Source organism: Corvus kubaryi, unplaced genomic scaffold (genome assembly GCF_017639235.1).
Source record: "Corvus kubaryi isolate FWS band 111438036 unplaced genomic scaffold, C.kubaryi_AGA036_p1.0 133, whole genome shotgun sequence".
Taxonomy (NCBI): domain Eukaryota; kingdom Metazoa; phylum Chordata; class Aves; order Passeriformes; family Corvidae; genus Corvus; species Corvus kubaryi.
Genome location: NW_024580667.1, coordinates 29953723 through 29974257, shown reverse-complemented (window position 1 = coordinate 29974257; position 20535 = coordinate 29953723). Strand labels below are relative to the sequence as shown.

The 20535-nt window shown below is 40.6% G+C and overlaps 1 protein-coding gene across 3 annotated transcripts in view; it reads right to left on the bottom strand.

Moving 5' to 3' along the window:
- JADE3 (jade family PHD finger 3) overlaps nucleotides 1-20282 on the bottom strand; it is a 65946-nt gene extending 45664 nt beyond the window's left edge. Inside the window, exons 1-2 of one of the 3 annotated variants that reach the window (XM_042041547.1) lie at nucleotides 20157-20282; nucleotides 2958-3010 (exon numbers count right to left, since the gene is read on the bottom strand). The gene's annotated coding sequence lies outside the window, so the exon portion shown is untranslated. Of the gene's footprint in view, nucleotides 1-2957; nucleotides 3011-7047; nucleotides 7067-20156 lie in introns of those variants that run through there. The other 2 variants (XM_042041553.1, XM_042041571.1) reach the window with 2 other exon arrangements.
- Nucleotides 20283-20535: the final 253 nt, after the last annotated feature.

The following is a 20535-nucleotide window of genomic DNA, read 5'->3' as shown; positions in this document are numbered from 1 at the left end:
CGGGGGTTCCATGTGTGGAACAGGTCCATCGACTCCAGGACGGCCGTGGCCCGGCCTGGCCCGAGCAGGGCCTGGGCCGGGCCCGCTGGCCCCCGCACGGGGCCCGCAGCCACCTGTGCCAGCGCCGGAAACGAGACAGAGAGAGAAAGTCTGCCTCAGGGTTTCTATTCTTAAGTGTGGATCACAGAGGTGGTCACAATTTTAAGCGGCTTAAAGAATTGTCCATATTCAAACTGGCCACTGATAGGTTCTATCAAGTCCCAGAGGAAGCTGTAAGCACCCCTTAGCAAGGACATCCCTTCCGGGACTATGCTTGCTAACCTATGACACAGTATCTTCTAGCTCCCCTCAACACCACTGGAGAAGTATTTGCAGAATGTGAAACCCCAACTCTAGAATAAAGTTTGCCATGGCTTTAGGGTAAGAAATGAAACAGACTGAGACTATCTGTGAAAGGAGGATGCAGAAGAGGGGAGATCTGTTTTAAGTGGCAAAGAGAAGCAACAGGATGAAGAGACTACTCACTGCTTCTCACAGCCCAGAAAGCAAGGGACACAAAAAGTTACAGAAGAAACTTCAAGGGAAAGTAATTAAGTGAAGAAAAAAAAAAGTCATTATGTACAAAATGACTTTGAGAAACTCCATGCTATAGGATATCGAAGAGGTTGAAAAGCAAAGAGATTAAAGAAAATTAGGCATAATGGATAACAAGGGCTATTAAACACGTCATGTCAATCTGCTGGAAGTCCCAAAACCAAAATTTTACAAGAAACAGAGTCAATAGAATTTTATAATGCTTTCTTTCCCTAGGTGTCCACTGCTGATCATTACTGGAGAAAGCAACTGGCCGAATTCAGTAAGGGAAATAATCCGAAACCAGACATACTCATAACTCATAATTCCTCTCTGTGCTATGGATTTCATTGTTTTTTAATAGATCACTTCCTAACCTGACCTCTGTGGACTACAGATCAGATGGGTGTCTGTAGGGCCATGATAAATATCGAAATGAGAATTTTTATTAGATGAGATTTTGATTATGATGAGCACAACCAGCAGAGATTCTAACACTTGACATACTGTTGCCCTTAAAGTTTGTTGATTGCTGTTCATAGAACCATTCTGGACAAAATTATTAAGTAAAAAATTAGATCATTCCCAGTGTAATTGAGTTGTTGATTTTTAATTTTTTTTTTAAGGAGAAATCAAATAAACAATTGTACAAATACAGCCTAGATGCATATTAGGGCTCTATCCACTCAGGATTTTCTTTTGGGTTCTCTTCTATCCTGCAGATATTCAATCCCTTTAATAACTATCCTTCCAATTTCACGTCTGAAGTTTAAGAATCCACTACACTTTCATTTTCTTACAGCTTTCCAAATCTGGATAACTAACAGGGTTCTCGTATGATTCTTACAGGTTTATTACCTCAAACCTTTCCAAGATACACATCTGAAGTTATTCTGTCTTTCTCCTCCCTCATAGGGAAATAACCCAAAACCTCCAGCCAGCACTGTACTGCTGCACACTTGAATTCTACAAGCTAAACGCTTAAAAACTTACTTAAACTACTTAGAAAAACGTAACCACGCTTAAACTTTTGCCTGTAAAGCCCAAACATGATAGTGATCCATCTCATCTGAGCCATTAATTTCATTGGTGAAATCTGTCTGAGGTCATCTCTTCCAACTGCAATGGCAAAGCACAATGCATCGTAGCCCTGCTAACAGTACAGAATCAAGTGGGAGGAGAGGCTGATGCTGGTTTTGTGTAGAAAAGAATTGCTACGCCCTGACCCCCTGAAGACAAAGCGATGGTGCAAGAGTAGTCAAGGCCAAAGCTCTATTTGCAGAAAATCAATGGGTTATGCACAATAGCAGCTGCAGTCAGATGTTCACAGCTCAGCTGGAGTCTGTAGATCTGGTCTCTAAATTCAGACTATTTGACGTTGAAAACTAGAAAAAAACCAAAAAAAAACCAGTCCTCCCCTCCCCCCCCTTTTTTAAAAATTTAAACAGTCAAAGCAGAAGCAACCTTTGAACTAAAATTCTTGAAATTGAGATGAGTGAATCCCTTCTCTTTGGCACTCCTTATGATCTTTGGTAGCCAGCCAAATGGCTCAGCTTAGCTTCACTTTCCACATCAGTCCAAAAGTTGAATAAGTAATAAAACTTGCATGAGGAGAGGGCTTTATAATCACATTAGAGACATGCAGGGGAGACCGGCTACCTCGGTTCACTGGACAGCTTGAACAAGGCTTCATAATGAGGGACAGGTGTTGGCACCAATTAGGAACACTCAGCTCACCGCTGACATTGGCCCCTCAAAGCAATGACTGCACTTTAATCCTCTAAAGCCACATAAAAGAAAAGCAGAGAGTGGGCAGACAAAAAAAAAAAAATCTATAAATGCCTCTGCAGAGGATTGAAATATTTTTGCTTACTTAAGGGAATAAAATAGAAGTGTCACAAAGCTGCAGGAAGTTCACTATGAAGTATCTTGAGTATATCAAGAATCTAAATCTTCTGCAAGCAGAGTATTTAATTTTAGGAAGGGTATCACCGTGTATAGTATGCATTCATCACAACTATCAGAATTCATATCCAGAAAAGAAGCACAGAATAAAAATGGGTTGAAGCAGCACGTGTAAATATTGAGGTAAGATAAAATTATTCCATCTATGCTTACCAGCATTTCAAGCATTATGGGATACATAAAATAGATTTTAACTGAGATTATTAAGGAGTTCTGCAGGCTGAAACGTTACTGGTAACAGCTTCTTTTATGACTTCCTCCTCTTTAAAAGACTTTATATTCCTTTAAAAGTTCAGAAAGCTTTCATTTAAAAGGTGACATCTGAAAGTTGAAGGTATATAGATTCAATTTACACATTGTAAACACCAACACACACATTTATTTATTTATTTTTAAGTATCAGTTCCTCCTTCACTTACATGCCAGGTCATGAGGTAGATGTTTTCGCTTCAGCTGATGACATCACAAGCTCCTAAAAAAATGAAAGGAGTGCTATTTAGGTAGTAGGAGTGACATCAGACATTTCATGTTTGAGCTACAATTTAATTTTTGGCAAGTAAGTGAAGGGTGTATTTTATTTTTATTGCAACTCTCCCAACCAAGGGATATATCCAGAGTATAAGGCCTTAAATTCCACAATTCTCATTTAGTATCTGTAAAAATGAAATGTATCAGCTATATGTGCACATACTATGATATAAATGCAGTAAGCATTACAACTAAAAACAAATTTATAAGAATATTCTCAAAATTAATTTTGCCATCCCTCTTAACATGAATGGAAACCAACTTTACCAATACCAACAAAATGAAATTTTAATTAGTATTTTCTCTATCCTGCTTTGGGAATAAAAACACTTCAACAAACACATTCAGATAGATGCATGCTTATTCATCTGGCTTAAGGTGTTGATTTCTCTTTATACACTGATGCTTTCTTCATTCAAGAGGGTCTTCTATGAACCATGCATGCTTATAAATTCATAGGAGGGCAAACAAAATAAGCATAGAGAGAAAGCTCCATGTGGCTCCCGATTTAATTCCTCACTACATTCCTCCAGACCTCTCCTTGACAATCCCGAATAGCTTAGCTTCCCTGGCAGGCATTCTGCTTACTCGCCCTTTTTAGTCTAGTCCTGAGCCTTGAGCAATATTAAGTATGGGAACAGAAGGAATTTCTCCCTCCACTAACTGCCTGCATTGCCCTCCTGCAGGATCAGGCACAGGTATGTTTGGTGCCCTATTGTAATGCACCTGGCAAAGGCATTAAAGCCATCACACCCAACAGATGAGTTGCAGCACTCCTCAGGGATGTCAGCAGCCAGACCAGGGGCTGTCCTGGCAGGCAGTCCGCCCCGTGCCTCAGAGCAAAAAGTTAACAAAAACAGGACAGCTACGAGCTGTGATAGAAAGTATTAGAGAGCAAAACTGCAAGTAAAAACCAAGGAAGCGGTAACTGCATACCCTGCCAGAGGAACAAGAACAAAATAAGGGGATATGACAATGTTTTTCTAACTGAAATAAGGCAGTTTCTGGCCAAAGTGTCAGCACCACACTCTAACATTTGCGCTCCTCCACCCATCTGCAGTACAAGAAAAAGATACAAACACCCACCCACTGAGGAGTGGCACACATCCCATTACTTATTAAAACTATTGTTGCTCAACTTAGGCTGTGGCATCAAAGGAAAATAAAAGGAAAATACTTCCTTACAATCGCGGGGGGGGCGGAGGGGGGAAGGAGAAAGGGAACACAATATATTACAGCTCCTGTACATTGACTGTGCAAAATTTTGAAGTTTTGGCTCTACTAATTTTCTTTGAAGTTTTGCCTTTGGGGGTTTTTAGTATTTGTGTATTTGGTGTATTGTTATTTTGGGGGGGGCAGCAAAAGTGCTTGGTTGGTTTGGGAGTTCTTTTTTTTAAATTTTCCTAGGTTCCTCTTCCCATGTTCCTGACACTCTCTGGCTATACCCCACATTAAGCAACTAACTTTGAGCAACACAAGAGGATTGTAGATCAAAGCAGTACCAGAGCCAAGGTTGTTGAAACATGAATCACACTACGTGGATGGGGTTTTTAACTTGAGATAAGCAGATACCCTCTGCCACCACACACATGGCCTGAAGCAAACCACAGGGTCTGTGCAGGAGATGGTGCACTTGGCACGAGCATCAACGGGAGCCTCCCATCTCCATCCAGAGGGACCCAGCTCAGGTGCAGCAGAAACACCTGACACACAGGGAGTGGGGGTGACCAGAGGGGCTCGCTTTAACAGCCCACTGCTGCTCTGCCGGGTACTACCCCACCTGGTGTTTTGCCTCTACCCTCCAGCTAAGAAATGCCAAGAGCCTCACCCACAAAACACACTGCAGGAGGGCAGGCAAGTGAAGAAAATAAGTAAATAATTAATAAATGGCTGGCTAAGTTTTCCAAACATGACTTTGACTGATTTTTTCTTATGACACATTTCATTATGGGATAATTCTTTAATGTCCCGACTGAACCCATTTAATATAAGTTTTCCATAGAAACACAAGCAAAGCCCTGGTTGTGGCAGCTCAAATGGCATCATTAAAATGCAACACAGCCTACAACTTTTAAGTGTGAACAAAACCACAGCTTTTGCCTCCCAGCTGAACCACAAAACTAATATATTTTTGAACTCTTCATTAAAAACACATTTATTTGCTCAGTTAAATGCCAAGATGAACTCTGAAATACTGGAAGGTTCAACTAATTTTTTCTTTTCTTTCTCTAATCCTTACAGTATAGAGTCATAATCTCAGTCCCAACTTTACTTATTTCACAACCATGAACAAATAAACAAAATAGGATGAAAAATACAGTTGCCCCCACAAAACACTGTTTCCCCCCCCTTTGTTTTGAAAGCTAGTCTTAACATATTGATTGAGAAACATTAAATTAAGTCACCTCAAACTAATGATCAGGGGGTGCTTCCCCAACAGATTAAAAAAAAAATGGAAGAGTGCCAACCTCCCCAAGAACAGTAAGTTCAGGAGCAGGGTGAAGAAGGCACAGAAGATGCTCACCCTCCCCTCCACACAGACTGTGCCAACAGACTCCAAACTCCTAATCTCCAGGTGCATTTGAAAAATTAGTGGGCAAGCAACAGAAACTATGGCATGAAGAAACAGGAAAAAAAATTATAGGAACTAAAGGACTGTGTAGACACAGAAAAACTTAGAAATGCACAGTAGCTTTTCATAAATACTGCCTGGAAACTAAGCGTCACCAGGGAAAAAAGCATCAGCAAGATTTATTTCTTAAAATACAACTTTTAACAACAGAAGGCCACTTGGAACACAGATCTATTTTTGCAGTTATCACTACTGTTATACTATCGCTCTCTCTGTAATTTATCACAGTGCTTACCAACAGCCAAGCTACCAAAACAAGAATTGTGCTGGTTGAAAACAGAGCTTCGTGCTTTTCTTGTCAACCATCCCACACACGGCACTGCCATTTGCAAAAACAGAGATGGTCGCAGAAAAAAGGGTCTGTCAGGGTCCTGAAAAAGGACAGCTAGATAGGACCAAGAACTCAGACTCTGCATAACAGAGGGAGCCCCTTCCACGCTGCGTGACCCTCAAAGTTTGTCCCGGCACTTTAAGCACACATCTTCCCCTGTGCTGCTCAAGCCTTTACCAGGTCTCTCCCTGCACTGGGCCCTGATGATATCATCCTTTTCTTTTTTACACAGTTAACCTTATGTTTGAACAATAACTGAACTCTCTTGTAAATACGTCCTTGTCTTTTCTCCAGACTAAATAAAACCCAGTTCTTTCACCCCCTGCTTAAAGGACACATTTTCTACATTTCTGATTCTTCTAGTTGCTGCTGTCCACCACCCTTTCCAGGGCTGGCACGCAAAACCAGTATGAAGTTGTGACGTCCAAATCTGGACAAAGTCTCCCAGCTGAATCCTTCCCTACACACAAAATGCTCCTCTCTTTTTACAGAAAAACATTCTTTACTGCCACATGAGTTGCAGATAATAATCCTATGTATAAACTCCAATGCCTTTGCTTTTGCAACAGCACGACTGTTGCCTCATGTCCTGGCTGTGAGCAGTTATTGCCGCTGGGCCCACTGCTCCCAGCCTGCAGGTGTGCAGCCAAACCTTCGTGCTGAAGACAGCTACCCCTTCACACAACCTGCTCAGCCCCATCCAACCCCTCCTTCCAGGCTCCTTCTCCAATCTGTTAAAGTAACTCTTAAGTTCAAAGCATCTTCTCAAGTAGACATGTAGCTCCATCCCACTTGATTCGGGTATTGAATGAACGGAGTCCTCATTCCTTCACCCACATCATTAATAGCAAATATTAATTCACCTGTCTTGTTTGAAACTAATTAGCAATTATCCTCTCAGTTTTCTCAGCAGCTACAAACATTCCTGTGAGCATTTCAGGTAATCCATGCTCCCTTAGCTTGCTTCTGGTAATACGGGTTGCCTGATAACTTGTATCATCTACTGTGCAATTCCTACCTCACAAATTACTTTCAAAAATGAATCAGAAAGTCGGTCTTGTGATGCTCCACATCTTCTTCTCCATAAATAATCCCAGGGATATAATGCTTCTTAGATGGGAAAGGTATTAGAAAATCATTTTATAATTTCCAGGTTTTTTACAGACTGTTTCAGGTATCTAGCATATACAGACAGCTCCCCATGGACTACCAGTAACATCACACAGACCTCTTACAAAAGGCAGATCAAAATTTTAATACTACCAAGACAGCATCAGAAATAAAGCTAGTAGTTTTTGAGATTATAAATATAGTATGAAGCAGGAAGGTAATGGTACTCTCTCCCTTGTAGTTCTGAAAAAATCATAATAGAACAAGTATCCAAATACCAAAACAGTATCCATTGTATTTAACTAAAGAGATATTTCCAGGCAATACTTACCCTACACGGATTAGAGGTAGAAAAGAAAAAGTCAGTAAGCTTTAAGAAAAGTCTTGTAAAATCCCTACAAAGTCTTTGTAGCAAACAGTATTGGATTTTTGCTTGTAATAAACTGATTTGTTGTTTATTCTTCTTCACAAGCTTCTAAACAGTCCTAACTACAGTGTACTACAGTACTCTGCAGCTTCTCAATTTTTATCTCTCTTCCACACTGGCTTAGCCAACAAAGTAATTCAGTATAAATTCACAATTTCATTGTAAAAATCTAAACATAGTCCATCTCACCTTAAGGTAGACCAGAGACACTGAAAGCATTTAGTAAAGCCTGCAACTCTCTAGTACCTTCACTTCTTTCCACTGTCACAAAAATATTTCATGACACCTTTATGCAGCAGTGATTTAGTAATTCCCAGCAACCAATTAAAACTTGCTGGGAAAACAATTTCCCACAGCAGCTTACCCCACTTTCAGACAAACAATGCAGCAGGATGTCTAGAAGGATAGGTTTCATAAGGCAACTAACAAGTAACATCAAGACATTTTATGAAATGCTCTGAAGTCCTGGGCCCCAGGCACTCAGATGGTGACCCAACACAGCAGTTATTTAGCTTGTGTGTAGTGCCAACCATTCTGCAAAACACTCAAAACATCTTACTGATTACTTGAAAATAATTGTTACACAACACAATTAACATATACATGCAAAAAACTGAGTCAGACTGAAAAAATTGCCCTTATGGAGGAAAGCTACTTACAGGATTTAACTTACAAACACCTACTTTAAGACACAAAGTTGTTTACAGTCTTCATATACAGGTAGGATATTAGAATTAGTCAAACAAAAGCCTGGGTTTGTAAGAGATTAAATGCAATGGGATAAATTTAAGAAAAAAACCAAGAAGTTTAGGTTTAGCATTAAGGAAACATCCTGAGAGTCAGAACTGCTGACCCAAATCCCCAGGGGGAAGATTGAAAGCTGCAGCTCTTGACGTTTAAACAAAGACTGGACAAGAGTCCTGGTTGCTGCGCTGCCAAAACAACATGCTCCACAGAGCTCAGCTTTTCTCAACCCAGCCGGAGGGCAAGCCAACAATAAAGGGGACTTGAGTATAAAGAGCACTGCACAAAGTGGTTTGTTGGGACTGTCTGCGCTGAGGGCTGCACCTCACCATGCAGACATGGTGCTGTGGAGCACAAGTACTGTGCATCAGCTACTCCACAGAACTCATGAGTACCGCTGCATGCTGGTGACAGCAAAGCAATCCCAGGTAACTATTCCACCATTCCATCTCTCTTCCCTACATCAGAGACTGAAGGAGATACATATAAATACATACACACACATATATATCCCTGCCAGATGCTATGGTGTACAGCTGCATGCAGGGACAGTTAGTACACAGCAGCTCAGGTCCCTCCTCCTCTTTTGCGGGATGAAATGTTAAGGAGACTTGTTACTTCAGCCTGGTGCAGGATGCATCTCTCTCCGAAGAGTGGGTATTCCCTGCAGCAGGACACACTTCAACGCAGAGGAATGTAGCAGAAAGAGAATACAAATGCATGAGGCAGAATGCTGCAGTACAAGACCTAAACTGAGATAAAAATACAGGCAGGAGGCTTCCTGATCCACAAAGCCTGGAATGGGGTACAGGCAGAAACAACAAAAGTATTTTGGCACTACCTACTATCAGGAACTTGAAAACAGGTCTTTGAGCCACAGAGTAGCAAAAACAAGCTATTTATGAGGATCTGGAGCAAAACAAAATAGATGCAGTTCTTGAGGAAGGAGAACATTACACGTTCTGCTGTTAGCCACAGCCACATGCTGGCCAGCTGGATTTTAAGTATCAAGCCACCTCATTCGAGTTGTACCTCCTGTACTAAACAGATGTGCTCGTGTGCATTTCCTGTAGCTTAGTGATGGCAGTACTGTTCCACACTATTTTCTGAAGGGAGGTTCAAACAAACATTTCAGAAGCAATAATCTAGATGACCTAGAGGCATCTTTTTCCATAGCCAAATTCTATTATTTAATGCAACTATATTTGTACACAGTTAGGGACTTTTAGTGGGGATCTTAAAATAAGAAATAAAACTATTCAAGTGTGAGAACTTCTAAAGTATGGTAAGATAACAGATGTTATGTTTCTGATGGCACAGCTATGCCACTTCCATATTCTCCACAGCAAGTCCCATGACCCCACCACACACACCAGAGAGTCACAAATGCTAAAAGCAGTGTGTGTGGATCCTCCACACAATGACAATATAAAATATGAAGGGACATATTTAAACTTTGGACCGAAGTAATACCAAACTGTGTATTTCAATGCCTTCAAGCTACAGCTCTGGCTCTGGAACAAGAAACAGCAAACCCCCCAAGATTTTAACTCCTCATGAAGCAAATGGAAAGGTCTTTACAGTGGGATTCAAAGTGCCCAGCATGTTCAGGAAACCCAGCTCACACACCAAATAAGGAATGATGCCAGAAATCTCTCCTCTCACAGATTGAACTACTGATTTGCAGTCCTGTAAATGGATATCTTCAGGAATCAGAGACATGATTGGACCTTTCTTCCTCCTCTCCCCAGATGCACTCTTCAGGCATCAATTTCAGTATCACGTTAAGGTGTCAGCAGTTGCCACATCTGCAAAGGAAGTCCTTAGTTTTCATCCCATCTTCCCAGTCCTCCTCTGCTGTCCAGTCTGCCCCAGTGCTTTCTCCCTTTTCCTCAAACCCTTTCCATTGCACAACTCTGCTGCTGCCTACCTACAGCATTCAAGCATCCTACGGTCATTCCCATCACCTCACCAGAAGAGCAGTCTGCGCAAGCATTTCTTATCTATGTTGTGGTATTTTGCTTCAACCATTTATTTGCAGGATGACCAACCACCAGTTGCTGGGGAGTGTCAGGAGGACCTTGTGGCTCAAACCACCACCCACTTTTACACAACAAATGAGCCTGCGGAGCCTCTGTTCCCATCCTGGTCAATGCAAGTAGGAAAAAAAGGAAACTACAAACAAAAAGATTGAGAATAATTTATGTCTGGATTACAGGAGGAAAGTTACTTCTCAATTGGATGACAGTAGTCAAGAAAAGATTTGTCTCCTTTTCTGGATACATTAAGTTGTGATGCTCACCAGTGTACAACACAGGGATTCAGAAAGGCTACAGCGCATGCTCTTTCAAGATTCTTCAACTGCTTCAGCTATGTGGAATTTGAGTAAATGTACATATACTGAATATTCCTGGCCCTTAAGGGGGTCTCAGTGGCCACAGAAAAATAACCATCATAAACAGCTCACCTCACATAAAACCATTTAGTCAGTATTTACCGGAATGACACCTCCCAGAGGGAAAAAAAAAGGGGGGGGGGGGAGGGGCAAGAAAAAAGTAATAGTGTTAACTTCACTTGATTAAGACAGTGATTTAAAGTACTTTTGACACCCTTTATCAAACTTGGGACACTGGTATTTCTGATTTTTCATAACGAAAGCCTCTCTGGTCTTTTATGGTCAGACCACACCAGCACTCAAACTGTCACCTTCCCGTGCAAAGAAACTCCATAAATAAATAAAGCACCCAAGCTTTGCACTTAGACCGCAAAAACACAAGGCTTGGAGCACAATCAAATGACGATTAATGAAGCAGCAGACACTATAACACAGTAAACAAGACTTCATCAACTTCATCCTCTGTGGCTGCAACTCCCATAGCAGCAACCAAATATGACTTCTTCCTTGAAGATGATCTTAAATGGTCGGAAAGGGCTGTGTTGGGTTTGTTTTTACTGCTATGAAGGAGAAACTTGTGTCAATCCTTTTCCAAAGTCATTCCCACTCACTTAGACAAAATGTATGACAAGCTCTGAGAAATAAGCATGGAAACTTTGGTCTTTGTGGAGTCAATGGGAATTAAAACCAGTGCCAAAACAAAGCCAGAAATTAGCAGAACATTTATCTGATGAATTTATAAGCAGAATTCCTAAATGACAAAACTGAGTTTATTTCTCCTAAAAATCTCCTGATGCAAATATGTTGGGGATAGGTGGGGGGTTGCAAGATCAAGTTGCAATACAAGAAAACTATTCCTTTTTTAAAGCACCCACTGTCAGAAAAACTTACTGTCAAAAGGAAAAACCTTTAACAGAATTGTCTAAAATATTTAGACCTTTCTAATTTCTTGTAGTTTATTAATGTTAGACTTCCACTATGCAAAGCTGTTGCCTTTATGGAGGCAAAACTTCTGATATTGTTTAACAAGGGATAAAACTAGACTTGGATACTCTCCCACCCACGTCATTATGGATGGGCTTTCACCAGTTCCAAGGAGGACAGCAGGTAACATGGCCCTTCACAATACACTGGCATTTCAAAAAAAAAAAAAAAAAAAAAAAAAAAGAGAAAACTTGCCTTAATAGGTTTGCTCCCTTAGAGTTTTACATTACTTCTGCTTACCTGAAGCACAAAAACCTCTATAATCCTGTCAGACCTGGAAAGCTCAAAAGCAGAAGTAAACAAAGGAGCTGAGCTTTTTCTCCTTTGAGAATTGCCATCATGCAGTTAAATCCACAATTCTGACTGATTAAATCCCTACGAGCCTATAAGAGACCACAAATAGGCAGAGGTGCCATAGAGTACCCTAATGTGACATTAAAACCTGTAAAAGATAGCTCTAAAGATGCTTTGTTATGACCAAAGGAATCTGGTACAGGAGTGAAGCTGGCTCAACTTGTACAGCCCTTGTGCAAAGGCTGACACTAATACCACTTCTTCAGAATTAGGTGTACATGACCAATCAGATCAATATAACAGAGTAACACCAGAGCAACACCTTTCAAACTGTTATGAAAGCTGACTTCTTTGATAGAATGAGCTTAGTATAGATTCCCTACAATTATTTAAAGGGGGAAAGAAAAAAAAATCATTTTGACCAAAAAAATTATCATAGGGTAGCAAAGGGTTAAAAAAGGATTTGATACCTTATAAATAACCAGGATGCATTTATATGTTTTAAAAGTTACTCCCCTAAACCAAAGCTTTGCCACTGTCTCACTTTTTCTAGCAGTTCCTCCCTGTATAAAATCAAGTTTGTTTTGAAACACTCTTATAATCTGTACCAAAGTAAATACAATTGCTGATGTGTGTTTGAGTCAAACACACAGATTTAACTTCCTTAACCAAGCACAATTTACCTATGTACAGGCAAAACATAGAAGGGTTTTTTGTTAAACAGTAGCTAAATAGTCATCACACCAGTATCAGCATTCACCAGAAAAAAAGTTTTATATCACAAACACTTATTTTAATGAATTTTTAAAAATACAACTTGAATTTTCGGTGCACGGTGCTTTTGTACATACACATATATGTAAACCCCCACAAATGTAGCAGCCACGAAAAATAAAACCTCACATAAAAACACAGGTGAAGGAAAAGGCCCCCTTTATCAGACTGAGCAAATTTACACAAAAAAAAAACCCCAAACCAACAAGTCTGCCAAAATACTTTCAGGTTGACTGCAAACAATCTGGAAGTCCATACTGTCTGTAGTCTGGTACAGGAAAAAAATTTAATTTGACCTAGATGATTTATAGGGTCCCAAGAAGACTGTGAGACACTCACTGGAAACACTGTTTTCTCCAATAACAAGGAAAAAGTTGGAAAGTTAAGTCAAAAAGAAGAGGAGACAGCCAAAGGGAGACTACAAAGGCATCAGACATGGATGGCTGAGAGAGATAAGTAAGAACTACAAATCATATTCAAGTTCTCATCTGCAATTGAGGCTTTACTTTTTTCCTTTTTTAAGTTTCTTCAGACTTTTTTTTCCTACTCTTAACCCATTCATACTTCAAAAATGGACTGATTCAAATGTGGAATTCAAGCACACAGAAGTGAACACACAGAAAAAAAAAGTAGTTCAATAATCTTAAAAAGAGAGTGAAATGGCACCTGCAAAAGTTACTAGGTTTCAGTAACCTAAATTAATGCACATCCCTGTTTGCTGTTACGTATAGAGGCTTCTGAAAATTTAGAACAAGTACATAGAAGACGCCAAACAAAGGCTCTGAGACAGCACTTAAGCCAGGTTAATCCACGTAACTGGAGTCACGGGGCTCTGACTGATACTGAGCTGACTGGCAGGAGTGTAAGCTTTCTAATAAGTTATGTCCCACCTTCTGAAGTCTTATAGCATATACAGAGGAAGAAAAACGAAAACATCATGCATCAGATCCATATGTATTCAGTTTTAAGCAACAAAGGAGGGACTACTAAGAATACCAAGTACTGAAGCCTAAAGTAATTTTTAACCTCCTCTTTCATGGAGTTCAGGGCAGAGTCCCATTTTCTACAGTATTGTACCACAGATATTCTGTCTCTGCATAGGTCTGTACAACCAAATAAAGCAAGTCAGATCTCCATCAAAACTGCAGAAACAGACACGAATGCAACCTGCCAGTCACTGGCAAAATCTCATTCAGTTGCCATTGTAAGTAAATTTTTTGTACACTAGCTGTATAAGTAAGTATTTGGATCAAAAATATGTTTACTACTAACTTCAACAAACTTAGGTATCTGAAAAATACCTGAATAAAGAAAAACTTTTACAATTTTCATAAAATATCACTGGAAATTATAGTATGATACATTAAAAAGAACAAAACTACAAGGACCAAAATGAAACCACCTGAATTTATGGATACCAGCTGCAAAGGGCACACAAAATAATTTTGCATCATTTCTATTTGTATAAAAATATGGAATAATTTCATCCCACAGGTTTTTCATCTTTTTCTTTTTTTATCCAAAAAAAGTGAACAAGCACTAACCAAAGAAAGTTAAGAAAATCAGTATTTGTAATACAGGCATAATATTTTGAAAAAATAACTTCCATAAAAGAATCAGTACCATAAGCAGAAGTGAATTTTACTTCCTAAGTACACCAACAGCCATTACAATATTGTTCTTCATAAACATGTATCTTATATTAAGATCAACTTTTGGTTCCTCCCTCACTGTCAGCACATTCTGTTACGGAGCTTCAAGTTCAAATTTGTCAAGCAAAAAGCTTCACTTACTTCTTAAGATTGCTCGTGTCATGCTACAATGGAAATGATTACGTTGTTAACATAAGGAAGACTGCAACTTCATTATCAGGTTTAAGTATCTCCCTCTCAGTTGCTTAAATGACAGGCAATTTGATTTTTGTAAAAGAACACAACTGCTCTTGAATTAGGCCCAAGCTGAAGAGTCGCTAGAACTCCCCCAAACAAGGTTAACGATGTCAAAGCACAGCGCCAACACTGACAACCAGTACCCTTCCTTTTTCAGAGCACTGGTCAGCAGTTCCTGAAAAAAAAACCAAAACCAACAAACAAAAAACTAACATAAAAAGCTATTATCTGTGCTTGAAATGAGCATTTTTTTTCTCCCTCCTATCAAACAACACCTAACAAGTTTACATTGCACTGCAGAGTAATCACTCGTTATCACTATTTCAGTCACTATTTTCCTTCTGGGAAAAGAGGTTATTTGTATGAAAGCAGGAAGACGAGTACCACTTTATTACTGCTCTTTATTAATAAGAGTGGGAGAGGTATTACTCCTACCTCTCTGCTGAGGCTCCTCCTTGCCAGATAATTGCTGAGCCTAACATTTTCCTGTGTGTCTCTAACACACTCACATACTGAGCATTTCAAGCTCCAGAAGGTCTTTGGTTGGTTTGTTTTTTTCATTAAAGCCAAAATCTCCGTAGGACATGGGCACTATTTTCTATGATGAGTCCTCTACAGCCACTTTAATATCAAGGCCTGCAAATTAACACTGAGAGAATATTAATAAATACAAGCAGTTAAAAGCAGAACAAATAAAGAGAATTAAACAACACAAAGAGTTCCACTAGAGACGCTTCCTCCCTTGACAGGGTACACATTTCTCCTATACACTTTTGTATCCAGCGGTTCAAGATGTCAGGTTTTCTGCATATCAGCAGACAGAAAATACTACCATTTTATTCTGCTATACTTGATATGTAGGGGAAGATTTAAATATTTGCACACTAAAAGTAATAATTTTCTCAATACCACCATGGTTTATAGAGGAAGCATTATTTAAAAACTGTCTGGTCTGTTAAACCAATACTTGTATTTTTTAAGTGGTATGAATGAAAGCTCATAGTTTAGTTATGGTTTTCAAGCGCTTATGAACAGCCACGTTACTGTAACTTTTGTCTAACACTTGTAGTAAATCCATCGTTTATCTACATATTTAAAGAATTTCAGTCATTCAGTATTACATGATGAACTACATGGCACAATTAAAAGACAGCACCCAGGCAGAACTTCTCCTATGCAGTTCTCCTCTCACTATTCTGTCATCAACTCAACAGCATATTCTGAAACAAGAATTGCCTGAAAATTTAAACACAGCTTGGAAAACTCTCCATAACACAGTCACACAAAAGTAACTATTTCCAATAAATGTTCCTGGTCAGTTGTTTCACTTTGCAGCGCCTGGTGTGTGGGGTACCACCCCTCCCTTTGGGGCATCTCAGGCATCCCAGCCTCTACTAATCCACTGCACTGTGCTAACCCTCAGAAGCTGTTGGACTTGCTGTGCACCAAACCACTTGTGCAGGCATGAAACTGCTCTCTAGGACATGAGCAAGAGCCTGAGCCTTTCACCAGCAAAGGCTATCAACAGTCAGGAGCTTTAAGCAGATAAGACAGACCCTCAGAAAATACTCAAGCAAAAACTTTTTAGAGGAAGGTGGGAAAAAAGGAAAAAGGAAAGAAAGGCAACTGAGGGAAGCCCTGGACAGTAGATTAGCAAAATAATACATAATTCCCTCAACACTGTGTGACAAGCATATTCCGTTTAGCAACGAGTCAAGCATGTGTATAAACCTGTTTTTTAACATCTCCTAGAGCTCTAATTAAAACACAAAGAGGCATTAACGACACAATACGTTATGTCCACCATTCAATTCAATGATCAAGAAACATAGCTCTTTAATCTAATGCTGTAACAGGTGTAGTTTGAAGAAAAGCACTCCAAAGTTTTCAAACAAAGTTTAACAAGCTAAGGCAAGCATCCCAGCATTTAATCCAGGAGAAAGTTATAACAAATAGCATCAGCAGTCACGAGCTTATCCTCCCACCTTCTCCTGCTTCTCCGAAGAGGGCGACTAAGCAAGTGCCAGTGGAGCCTCCGCAGTCATGCTCACAGCTCGGGGTCTCTTCCATTCCTTTAAATCCGAATAAAGCCTGCATTATAGCTCTACAAATGCAGGAGCTTTCATTAGGTCCAAGATCACACATCCCAGACTGCTCTAATCCCCAAATTCTTGGTCTCCTACACACTGAAATAAGATATTAAATGTTGGAAAAGTTCAGATGTCATCTAGACAGGGGTAACTTTGAAACAAATGAATATGAAACAGTGAACAGCCCAGTGAAACAGGGAGGTGCTTGGTAATTATATCGGCATCTTTCCACAGAAGGCAACGCCCGGATTGTCACACTACGCTTCTGAAACTTATTTGCCAGATACCTTCTTGTAGTCAAAATAAATTGAAGTATCAATAAAAATAGTATCTATAGACACACTTTTTAGGGGTTCTGAATATCAGATGTGCAGTTGCAGCTAGAAGATAGCATAAAGAAAAGTAATTTTAAAGTGACAGGTGTAACTGATCATTTAACGTGAATAAATATAAAAGAAATCAGTTCTCACATTCTTTTTATTAGCAGCATTAGATTAAAATAAGTTATGTGCTAAAATGCAAAATTTCATATAGTTATCTCACTTTTCAGATGTGCCATAAAGCCCTACAGATCTCCAGCATCTCCCACTCCCACCTGACCCAGCCTCCGCCAGCACAAAACCTGCCAGGGCCTTGACATAACATTTTGTATATCAGCTCTTCAAGATGCAAATAGCATCTGTTGGCTTCCATTACATAAATACCCCCAATAAGAGCTATTATTAACTTGTTAGTTTCCATTTTAAGTAAAGTATGTAAAAATTGCATTTATGTCTTCAATTACATGAAGCCTCAAGCGTTATAGGCACTTAAAATCTTCAGAAAAGAGAAACACCACACCATTTCAGAGGTTCCCCTCTCCAGAGGATTGAAAAGCACCCTGAGTCCCCTTAGCTATAGCTCCCACAAAAACTGCGGGAGTGGAGAGTCTAAGTAGCACATGCAAACAGCAAGTTTTGGCTCAGTCCATTTCTGTCCATAATGAAAGAAGTCACTGAACAAGACAAAATACTACCACTGATCTAGACAAAACAGTAAACTTTAGGTTATAAAATGCATTGAGAGAATGATACCTATACTTTACAGGGTATTAACTTTTAAATTTCAGTTGAATACAACTCTTTGCAATCAAATTGCCTGGTATTTTCTGAAGAGTGGGCATCACACTGCACCATCAAACCCATTCAAGTAATAGCCCCCCAAACCACATACCGACTTCTAAAGGAGACTTCTAGGGATGAAAAGAGAAAGACAAACCACAGAAACAGACGTTTACAAGACATTTCCATCCATGGATGATAAAAGATGCACTACAGAAATGGGTGCACATTCCTTCACCAGATACATCGCGTGTCTTGCCAAGCTAACCAAAAATATGCAGACACCATGTCCCACTCCTCACCCAGTGAGGCATGATGGTCAGAAATTAATTTCAAATATTGAAATAAGCTACTTAAATACACCACAGGGAACACTGTAGGAGTGTTTCAAACTCAAGGCAGCTTGTACAAGGTTTAACTTCACCTCTCCCCACTAGGCCTAAAAAATCCAGCCACCTTCACCAAGGCCCTGGACACTTGACATCACACTAGCCAAGAGTTGAGGGCACCAGTCAAGACATCCTCCAGGCCAGCTGCAGCAAGCTCTTGGGGAAAATGCTCTACAGCATTCAGCATGCAGTAGCTACTACTACAGTGACCACACACACGTGTTTCTGCCCATGTGTATAAACATATAAAACTGTACAGGTAAAAACAATACTCAATTGTAAATAAGAAGCCTTCGTGTAAATTCTTCTCCATTAGCGAATCACCCAGGTCAATGAAAACTATGTGTATTCTAAAAATCAAAACAAAAAGTCCACAACAATCCCAGGTATCCCAATAAATCCCAAACACAAACTTCCTGATTTTCCACTGCTGAGAGGAAGTCCACAGAAACGCAGAGAAGAAAACAGCTGGGTTTACTCTACCACTACACTGAGATAGATAGATAGATAGATCGATCGACCTATCTCAGGCTCCTACATTCACAGTGGATTTCCATGATTTTAATGAGATCCCAAATGAACATGCATCCTTGCCAATAAATGCCACTGCCTATGTTCCTACATGAGTTCTCTAGCAAACCTTTGTGGGTTATCTGCTACATGTACATAACACAAAGCAAAAAAAGACCTACAGTCAGACCCAGCTCAGAGGAATTTCTCCCGCTGGGGGAGGGAGGCTTGTTCTGTAAAAGGAACCTAGAAAGAGGAAACATCAAACGAAGGACAGGTAATAGAAACGGTTCTGCTATTTTGATTACTTTTACTGCATCTAAAGTCCAAGTTTTGCAAAGAAAGCTTTCTTCTCCGCCTCTCGCAATAAAAACAGGGCATGTCATGGCTAGTCTGAAAAGAGGTCAGAAGTTCAGTTAAAAAAAAAACCAAAAGCCAACACAAACTTTAGATTCTAAAAGTACTAGCCTGCTTTTACTTTGAAAAGGTATATTCTTAACTAAAGCAACTTCAAATGGCATTCTCTCCCTTTGGTAAGTGCAGGTAAAGGCTTTTCTGACGTCTCCTTAAGGAACTCTGTAGCAAGCTTGGAAGTTATGCAAACATGCTTTCATTCAGGTCGCCCTTTCTGGCCTAAGGCTCTCACATTTTCAAGCTAGCTCTCTAACCATCACTATGATACGGTCTCACTTTGCAGAGATGAGCAGGTGTGCTCGAGATGCTCTACAGAACAGCCCACAAGCACCAACCTGACGTAAAAAGTTGGCTGCTGATTAAGCATCTTGCAAGCAAGCATCAGGACAAAATACATTTCTCTTAATCTTTCAGTTTTAGTGCAAAGGCTCTTTTACATTAACCGAGAGGTACAACAGCTTTCAAGTATCTAGTGTGTAGTAATTGAAGGCTTTCTAGTCACAACTGGATGTTGTCTTCAGCATCCCTTTTCTCCTGAACATGAAAAAAACCATAGGGCTTTGAAGGACGGTGCAAATTTACTGATATTTTAATAAAAATACGTAGCCACTCATTATAACAATTTGCAAACAATAGCTGAACTCCTCAAATAACTACAAATGCTTTTTATAAAATAACTCTAGTTAAAAGACGGAAAAAAGTGTCATTTATTTGCCTGTTAAGATGTACTTTACAGTGCCCTGTACCAAATTCTCCCTTTAATCATCCCATTATTATTTGCAAGTATTACTTTCTCTACATCCCCGGCCGCCAACCATACCGGTCGCGATATATCCGTAGAACGAAGCCATGCCTTTGCAGAACGATGAACAGCATTAAAGCAAACACCATGCAGAAGAGGAAGGTTTGATCTGGAGAAGTGAAGTCGGGACCTTCCCGCTGCTCTCCCTACAGGCAAAGGGGGCACTGGGGCGCCATCCACCCCCGCTGCTCAGGAGAAAACTTACCTTGGCGGCGCGGCCGGGCAGGCGGGAGGGCTGCGCTAGCGCTTCATTGTCAAACTCAGTTCTAGCAAGTTCCTCGACATACCGGCGGAGCGGTGCTCGGCGGCGGACAAGCGCCCGGCTGTCTGTCTGTCTGTCTGTCTGTCTGCCTGCCCGCCCGCCAGCCACGCCCAGCCGCGCTCCGCAGGGCCCCGCCGGCTCGGGCACCGCCGGGTCGCCGCCTCTCCGGGCTGCGGCGAACAAAAGGGCGCTTGGCCGGGGGCCGCCCAGCCCTTGCCGCCCCCCGCGGGCGCAGCGCCCGCCCGGCTTCGGAGCCGCCGCAACTTTTCCCTCCGGACGCGGCCGGGGCCGCAGCGCCCACGCGGGACGGGCTGCCCGCCGC